Source organism: Lynx rufus, unplaced genomic scaffold (genome assembly GCF_022079265.1).
Source record: "Lynx rufus isolate CCGP_SWC_20201006 ecotype Redwood Valley unplaced genomic scaffold, mLynRuf1.p SCAF_3, whole genome shotgun sequence".
In the NCBI taxonomy this organism is placed as follows: Eukaryota; Metazoa; Chordata; class Mammalia; order Carnivora; family Felidae; genus Lynx; species Lynx rufus.
Window position 1 is genome coordinate 28,737,182 of NW_025814845.1, and position 9,676 is coordinate 28,746,857.

A 9,676-nucleotide genomic window follows, 5' to 3' on the forward strand; every position below is an offset into this window, starting at 1 on the left:
ATGGACACCTACCTGACAGAGTGACCTCTTTATTTCAGTTCGTGCTCATCTCATTGCAGATCTCACAGCCTGTGGACACGGCCATATCGGCTTCATGCCGGGATGATCATCAGCAAGGGGAAACTCGTGGGGAGAAGACACTTCTTAGAGTTAGGTGTGATTTCATGGCATGAAAGCCCCAAAGGGAAGGTGAATCAAGAGACTGTGGAACTCTCCAAAGGTAAATCCTGACTGCCCACATCACATCCCGGGGTACTGAGGAAATGTGAGCAAAGAATTGCTCAATCGCAATGTTCTCTTGGAACGAGTGGAGGATGGTGGATAAAGTGCTGGAAACAGGAATGCAGAAATCTTTGTAGAATTCTAAAAGTAGCCATAATACCTTTTTTTTTTTTTTTTAAGAAGGGAGGAAGCGGATGGTGTAAATTATGGTTTGTTGAGACCTGCGAAGCTCTTGTCTGCCTGAATCATGAGATTATTCTTGCAGACCTTCCTTTAATCCTCAGTGTCTTCTTTAAAGAGCCCCAGGGCTTCTCAGGTTCGTCCCCTGAGCACTGTTTGTGTGTAATCCATTGTCAGCTGTGCGACTGAGCATCGCATTGACATTTCCAGCACACTCAAAGCCAAATCGGTGACCCTTCCGTTAGCAAATGTGCAAGCATTTTGTTCTGACCCGTGACTCATTTTGACCCTTTACTCCAGTCTTACTTTACTCCAGTTATTTCATGCTTTCTCATATTGCTAATATCTTTGTAAGTCATTGTAAAGCGTTTGAGGAACAAGATGGAGCCTGGAAAATATAAATAGAAACAACATGTAGCGGTTAAGAGTACAGGCCCCAGAGTCAGCTGGAATCCAACCCCCCTTCCGTATCTGTAAACTAGAAACAATAATAGCTATCTTGTAGGATTATTTGAATACTTATGAAGAATACTGAGCACTGTCACTGAGACAAAGTTAAGCAATACATATGTAGCTATCATTCCCTTACGATTATATAACTAAATGGATCCAATCCTGCGAGCTTGAAATTGACCCCAGCCAAAATTCCTCATCAGATTGTAAACATATTTAAAAGATGATCTTTAAAATTAGTATGATTCCCTAAGACCATGTCATACTAGGCCAATATAATTTTATGTATTTTTTTAATTGTGATGACTGACTATAAGAGGGAAAGCTGTAGGAAAACATACCTTGATACCAGCAAAGCTTTTAACATCTCACAATAGCTTAAATAAGTTAAAGCTTATTTAACTTATTAAAGCTTAAATAACTTAAAGTTGCATGGACAGAGGACAGTTCAATTAGGTTGATTAAACCCATTAAACCAGTAAGACCTCTAGATGGTCGTTCTCAGCCGTGGTTACACTTTGGAGATTTTTTTTTTTTTTTTTCTTTTTCAAGTACCGGTGCCTGTGGGTACTCCAGGTTGACAAACTCAGCCTCTCTGAGGTGGGGCATGGGCATTGTGTTTTGTTTTGTTTTTGCTTTTTAAGCTCCCCTCTGATTTTAAAGTTTAACCAAAATTGAGAACTACTGCTGTGATTATATGGCTTGAAGGGAGACTAAAAGCCAAGGGTTTAATCACCCTATCTGGATTTTGTCCTTAGCCTGCCCGGTCCACATTTGTCTCAGTGACCTACAGAAGGACCAAGGGGGCATAACCTGTCAGATGCATGGATGCCACAAAGCAAATGCAGTGAATGACATGACAGACTCTGATTGATGTTGACAAGCTGACCCATGACCTGATTTGAGCAAAATGCACTTTTAAACGTCAGGTTCTAAGTTCATGTGCAGGGCAGTGGGTCCCAGAGCGTAATCCCCAGAACAATAGCATCGGTGTCATCCGACAACTTGTTAAAAATGTAAATTCTCAGGCTCTACCCCAATCTACTAATTTAGAAACTGTAGAGGGTGGAGCTGGCAGTCTTTTTGGAAATCTTTCTAGGGAATTCTGATGCCTGCTAAAGCTTGAGAACCACTTGTGTCGGGGGAGAAAATCTCAATGGACCAAGTGGGAGACACCTGTGATTGAAACAACGCTGCGAAGAGAGTCTCTTTTTTTCTTAGTGATCTATTATCTCTTTCTTCGTGATCTTTTATTCTCACTTGCCAATTGCCATGAAGACCTCCCATACTTTGTGGCTCATGCCACTTGCTTATCTCTTTGTACCTCATATCATGATATAAACTTGTTCATTGACAATCTAAATAATTCTAGGGACAAATAGAAATGTAGAATATGATGATATATGAGTGTAGAATATGATGATATAATAGCTATAAGAGAGCAGTCACCATATTGCCGGGCACTATTAGGAGCCCTTTAGGTGAATATTAATTCATTTAATGAGGAAAGACACAGTCAAGATTTGATCTATTGCAACCGTAGAATGATGGCCATTTTTGGTGGGTTAGAGTGGAAGGGTGGGCTCAGTTAACTTCCAGTGTTTCTGCTCGGTCTCTAGCTGTGCTATGTGCCTGAGGAGGTTTTGGGTAAATAGTAAAGAAGATTAAGAATGAACGGATCACCAGGATTTAAAATTTAAACCCCTCTCCCTCATTCCTTCCCCATTCTCTGAAAAAGGGCAGGTGAGGGGGAGAAGAAAAATCTGTCTCAACACATTTGAGGGAATAGAAGAAGGCAAAAAAGTAGGGGGTGGGACCCTGCAAGGCAGACAATTGGCCCTGTTCCAAGGAACATGGACAGACATGCACCTGTCCAAGGCCACGTGGGAATGGGGTGGAGAGGGTGAAAACATGTTTCCAGCAGTGGAACCCAAGCACGTCCCCCCTCCTCCAGCTCCTGGAGGACTCGCAGGTTGTTCAGCCACAAGGGGTGGTACAGACCACAGACACCCAGACTACCTGTGCGGCTTTTTCTTGAGAGAGAATCGCTTAGAGCCAGCCAAGAGTTGCCTCAAAGAACTGTCATATCTCAAGGCATATTTCTTAACGTAGAAGGAGCAGGCCCATTCCAGCAAGATGCCTGGAATAAATTTTTCTGTGGCTGTGGCCAGACTTTTAACTGTTTCCTAGATTTGGAGGGCTCCAGGAAGCAGCGTCCCAAAGTGCTCTGGGGCACACACCATTTTGGATTTTGCTCCTCTGGGAGATTAAAACTCGGTTAGCATGTGTTAAGGATGCTAAGTCTTCTGGAAGATGTGATATTGTGATTAATAATCAGAAATACATAGATTTTTTTCCTTCATCCGGGTTCCTGGCACAGAACTCCTCAGACCATTGGAACTTCCTGTGTTGGGAGCAATAAAGGTGTCATGTGTTATGTTAATGAGGTGACTTTTGGAAAGCACCTGAGACTGGCTGTTGCCACTGGAGCCAACCATGTGATTAGAGAATTGGAACTTTAGGTCCCACCCCCTGACCTCCTGGGAGGGAAGAGGCCTCCTCCTCAGGTTGGATCAGTCACCAATGGCCAATGATTTCATCAATCATACCTATGAAAAGAAGCCTCTATAAAAACCCTGAAGGACAGGGTTCAGAGAGTTTCTGGGTTGGTGGACACATGGAGATTCTGGAAGAGTGGCATGCCCAGAGAAGATCATGGGAGCTCCACGCCCCCTCCCTACACCTTTCCCATCTCTCCCACCTGGCTAATCCTAATTTATATATAGCCTTTTGTAATAAATCAGTAGTAAGCAAACTAAAACTGGTTTCCTAAGTTCTGTGAGTGGCTCTGGCAAATTAACTGACACCAAGGAGGGGGTCATGAGAACTTTGATCTACAGCCAACAGGTCAGAAGCGCGGTGACAACCTGAATGTGTGATGGGCATCTGAAGGAGGATGGAGGAGAGGGGGGGATGGTCTTGTGGGATCGAGCCCTTAATCTATGGGATCTGACACTATTTCCAGGTCGATAGTTCTAAATCAAGTGAATTGTAGGACACCCAGCTGGCGTCTAAGAATTGAAACCTTGTGTCCATTTTTCCAATACGTGGTCCTTCCAAAACATTTCCCCACGTTGTCGCTGTGGTAAAAGCACACAACAGAAACATACAAAATAAAAGCAAAGTCCTCCAAAGTCCCTTCTACGCACGTGCTACAACCTAAGGGTAATCACTCTTACTATTTTATCATTTATTCTTCCAAAAATTAATATGTGTATCACAGGAAACGTGTATGTGAGTGTTTGTGGAAGCATTTTAGGTTGTAAAAACCTGAGGGAGAGGGGGTACGTGCCTCTGTCTTCTAGTGGGTAGAGGACAGAGTCGCTACTAAATGTCCTATAGTATGAAAAACAGCCCTCACGACAAAGAATTATCGACCCAGGGTCAACACCCAGGGTCAACGCTGCTGATGTTGAGAAACTCTGCTCTAGGGTAGAGTGGTTTTGAAACCTGACTGCATTAGAATCCCCTGGAGGTTTGTTAGAACACAGATTGCTGGGCCCCACCCCCAAAGTTTCTAATTCAGTAGGTCTGGAGAGGGGCCCCACAATTTGCATTTCTATAAGTTTCCAGGGGATGCTGATGTGGCAGGTCTAGGACCACACTTGATGAACCTTGCCCCGGGGACCTTCCGTGTGGGGCCTTCCCCTTGTCCTCATGGACAAGGTGGGCTCACCAGCACCTGCCCTGGGTGCCGCCAGAAGGAAGGGATAAAAGCCCACTCTGTGACTGCCCAACCAAGAAGTAGCAGAAGTAGCAGAAATCATTTCCACTCACAGCCCGTTGGCGAGAACCCCACAGAGAAGCCACACCCAGTTGCATGAGAGACTGGAAGATGTGAGTTCTAGCACACCGTTCATGAGCCCCGAGAAGACAGCCGGGGGGGTGGGGGGCTAAAAGGAGGGAGAGAGGATGGATGTTGAGGACAGTTTGTTGGAAGGCACAACGCGATCTGCACCCCACCCCAGCTCTCTGTCATCTCCCTTCCCTCCTGTCCCCTCACTTGCTCTTCCCTAGACACACCCAGCTCTCTGCTCTGCGGCCAGCAGGCTCCCCGCGTGGCATTTGTGTTCCCTGTTCCCTCTGCCTCGGAAGCTCCTCTCCCAGTCACTTGGCTTGTTCTCTCACTTGGTTCTGGTCCCAGCTCAAATGTTCCTCCTCAGAGTGGCTGGCCCCGGCCACCCCGACGGGTAACCCCCCTCCTCTGCCCCACTTGCCCCTCTGGTCTTTCTCCCCTTACCCCACTTTCCCCTGTCCATGTCGGTGCTGTCAGCAGCATGTTGCATATTTATTTGCTTCTCTCTTTGCCCCTGTCACAGGAAAGCAAGGTTTATGAGGGCAAGGCCTGTCTTCTTCACTTTTATATCCTGGAACAGCTCCTGGCACAGAAGAGGCGCTTAAATCTTTGCTGAACAAGTGAAACCTTCCGTTTTTGATAGGCACTGCCAGATGGCTCTTCAAATAGATTTTTGGGTTTAAGTTCTAAATTCGCGAGTCGGTTCAACCCTCATTAATGTGGAATATTTTCTTTGGGCTTCTTGTGTCCAATGTTTTTGCAAATCATGGCCCTGAAATATTCATCACTGGTTCCTCTGCCTCACTGGGGCGTCCTCATCAGCCCAGGTCCTGGAAGCTACATTTCCCAGCTGGGGTGTGAGCCAGAAGAAACAAAGTGGGCTGGCAGTAAATCTTCCTAACTAGGCAACACTATTTCTCAAAGGAACATGTGATAGTCACACCCATTTAATGTAAGAGTCCAATCAAGGGAGAGGCATTGATTCAGCTGATTTAGCCCCCATCAGAAAAATCGTCCCCTATCTAAACTATCTTGATTTACAAGATTCTTAATGGCCCAAAAGTGCTGTATCAGCTTAAGCTGATCTAAGAAAATAAACATTTCATAACTGTGATAATATAAGTGCCTCCAGACACAGAACAGCTCAGCCCCAATGGATGGTTCTTATAAATAAACCAGGCAATAGCACACTACAGAAATAACCAGAATTTCTGTGACTTCATGGGGAGCCAAATGGAAATGCCCTTGCCAAGTGAATGCTAAAGTCATCTCATAGTCAAAATATGGTCAGGCCCTAGATGGGAGCCAGACATTTTGCTCCAACGAGAGCCATTTCTCAAGTGGAAGCTGGTTAACTTGAGCCCTCAAAATAGAATTTTTATGCTTTGAGTTTAGGGAAAGGGGACGTACTACAAGAAAATGAGTTCATCTAAGGGGTCTGGTTAAAACCAGACAGAAACAAGACGCCAGCCGCAGGCCTGGAACCAGCTTTGACGCGGTGGCTTATGTGTTGTAGGCCGACAGCCCATGCGTCTGGATTCACCGTGCCCCGCAGCCCAGCAGGGTCCTGTGTGATTACAAGCAGGCCAGGCCCTGGTCCACGAGGCAGAGATTTTCAGCATCGCTGGTTAAAATAAAAACAGCTTCCTGTTGATCAGAAGAGGCCAGTTATCGGAAGAATCTCATTTCCTGAACATTTCAATTTTTGAGATTTTACGGTGATAAGAAGAAAGCAAATTAATTTTCAAGGGTGTGTGCTGTGGCAATTTCTCTGGGAAATTACATTTTCTGGGACGAGGTGTCCATGTGGTCATCTTTGGATGGACATAGAAGTATCCCAGACAAAATCGGGGACACCTCCCCGCCCCCCCCGCCACCTTTGCCCACTGGCTCGATTCTGGGACAACTGGTGCCTCTGTGAGGGCTGGGCTGCACTGAGGCCAGGTTGGCCAGAAGAGATCATTTGGTTCAGACTGCCCCCATAATCTTCCCTGCAGCATAGGTGGTGATTTTTCTTACTCCCCAGATTCCAGATCCTCTCAGTAACTAGCTTGGCAGTCTACACGATGGGCAGTAACAGAGAGGAGTGAATGCGTCAGAAAGTGAGGCCAACCCGAGGCTTGGGAAGGCCCTAGGTGGGTGGGGACCTGTGCAAACCCATGCGTGGTCACCTCTGTGGCTTCAGGACTAGCAGGCACCAGCCACAAAGTCCCATCTTGGTCCCATTCAGAGTCTTCTAGAAGGTTCTAGCATTTTCTGCACAAGGCAAGCACAAGCACCATAATCCTGTGGTTTAATGGGGTGAGCACAGCTGATGCTGGGGCAGCTTCCCCCTCAGGGAGGGCCTTCCTCCATATTCACTGGTAGGATCAGACCTCAGTGAGCTCAGGTCCTCAGAGCACAAAAAGAAATTATTTTTCATCTAACGTGTTTGGAAACTATTCCTCGTACAGAAGCACACAGAGCCTTCAAAGGCCACAGACCTAACACTGTTTCGGACACTCTGGAAGCCAAAGGAGCTTTTCCAGATTTTGAGGCTGTGTGTAAAGATTCTCCTACAGCTGGTGGTTCAAAGATTCTCCCCTTTCAATCTTTCCTCTTTCGGCTTCTTCCCTCATCAGATCCCTTTATTCCCCAACTGTGACAGCCTGGTCTCAGCCAAAAGCCTCACTCCAGCTGTGAACTTGGAGGGAGGTGCAGAAACCATGTCCTCTGAAAGCAGAAGTCCCGGGGTCCCATTGCCCTCCAGATCTCTGGGGGGCCAGTGGCTTTTATGTTTTGTTCACAGTGTCCATGACCCATCCCCACCCTGACACTAATACCCACACTGTCAGGGGTTCCAGGAGAAGACAGAAGAGAAGCATGACGCTTGGAGCCTTGACGTCCTGTCTCTGACGCCATCTCTGACTGCCGGCTCTCTTGCCAGCCTCCCTACACTGGCATTAACACTCTGCTCTTCTCCAGATGCCATCGAAGACCTGAGCTGGAGACCACGCCAAACAATTCCACGGCAAATCCAGCCGGCGCTCTGGGACTGTGCTGTGCGATCCGGGCTCCACTGGCCACGTGCGCAGACTGAGCACTTGAAACGTAGCTACTGTGCATGGAGATAAGTATAAAATACACAGCGGACTTCAGACACTCAGCATAAAAAGAGAATGTAAAATGTCTCATAATGTTTATATTGATCACATTTTGAAATGATGCTATTTTTTATATACAGGGTTAAATAAAATATATTAAAATGAACTTCATCATTTGTTGCTTTTTACTTTTTTTTAAACCTTTTTAAAAAAAAAATGTTTATTTAGACAGAGAGAGGGAGAGAAAGAGCATGCTCAAGTAGGGGAGGGACAGAGAGGGAGAGAGAGAATCCCAAGCAGGCTCCATGCTGTCACTACAGAGCCTGATGTGGGGTTTGATCTCACGAACTGTGAGATCATGACCTGAGCCGAAATGAAGAGTCAGATGCTTAACCGACTGACCCACCCAGGCGCCTCTCTTCCTCTCTTCTTTTTTTTTTCTTTCTTTCTTTCTTTCTTTCTTTCTTTCTTTCTTTCTTTCTTTCTTTTGTTCTTTCTTTCTTTTTCTTTCTTTCTTTCTCTTTCTTTCTATCATCTTTTTTCTCTCTCTTCCTTCTTTCTTTTCTTTCTCTCTATCATCTTTCTGTCTCTCTATGGTCTTTCTCTTTCTTTTTTTCTCTTTCTTTTTTCTCTTCCTTCCTTCCTTCCTTTCTATTACCTTTCTCTCTCTTTCTCTCATCTTTCTTTCCCTCTTTTCTTTTTTCTTTTCCTTTCTCTTTTCTTTTCTTTTCCTTTCTTTTCTTTTCTTTTCTTTCAGTAGGCTTTGTGTCCAGTGCAGAGCCCAATGTGGGGCCTGAACCCTTGAATCAAGACCTGAGCTGAGATCAAGAGTTGAACACTCAACCAACTGAGCCACCCAGGGGCCCCCTGTTTCTTTTACTTTTATTCACATGGCTACTAGAAAACTTAAAATGACCGGCATGGTCTGCATTCCATTCCCACAGGATGACGCCACACTAGAAATTCTGGAAGGAACCCCAGGGTGGTCTGAGGGTCAGGAAAGTTCCTGAATGGGGGAGCGGAGGAGCGGATTTCACCAGAGAAGGAGGAAAGAGCTTTATGTTTGGGGGGGTGGGGGGGGGGGAACTATTCTAACTCCCTAGCAGACCAGTGGGCAGGGGCAGGAGGAAGCCACCTGGATCTCATCAGGTGCCTGTTTCAGGTGACTTGTGTGCTCAGGCCAGCCTTCGGTCACCCACAGCACATGGAACTGGGAAGCTGGGATGTGATCTGTCTCCAAGCCCTTCAGCCCTCCGGGAGGAGAGGGCCCTGAGTTTGCCCTACAAGTCACTGGTCCAGACAGTGGCTAACACGGAAGCATTTTTGCATGTGGGCGAAAAGTCCAAGAGTGACAGCGGCTGTTTCAGTGCTGCGGCACTTTCCTCAGCCCTGACTGTTTGGTTTTCTCAACAATCCTACTCAGTTGGTTTAATTACTGCCAGTGTTTCCCAAATAAGAGTCGTCCAGGGGTTCCTAACAGGCATGAGGTCATGCCAGGTAAGAGGGGAAGCCAGGACTTGCCCCCTGCCCCTGCCTCTGCACTCTGAGCACCAAGCTCCATGGTGTTCCAGCCTCTGCTGGGACCTGGGCCCCACCCCAGCGGCCCGCCCCGCCTCGCCCCGCCCTGCAGCTGGCCGCTGGCCGGGCGGGCTTTCCTGGACTCTGCTGTCTGCTCCTGATCCAACAGGTACAGCCCGGAGTCCCTGCCCAGCACCCGGCCCTGGGCCCCAGGCTGTGGAATGTAGGAGAAGCATCCAACAGCCCGCACTCCCAATTTCCTGCCGGCTGGGGCAGTGCCGCTTGGGTGAGAGGGACGGCGGAGGCACCGGCTGCCTCCGCACCCTCGCCCTGCGGTCCCCCAGCCGCTCACTCAGGCTTTGCT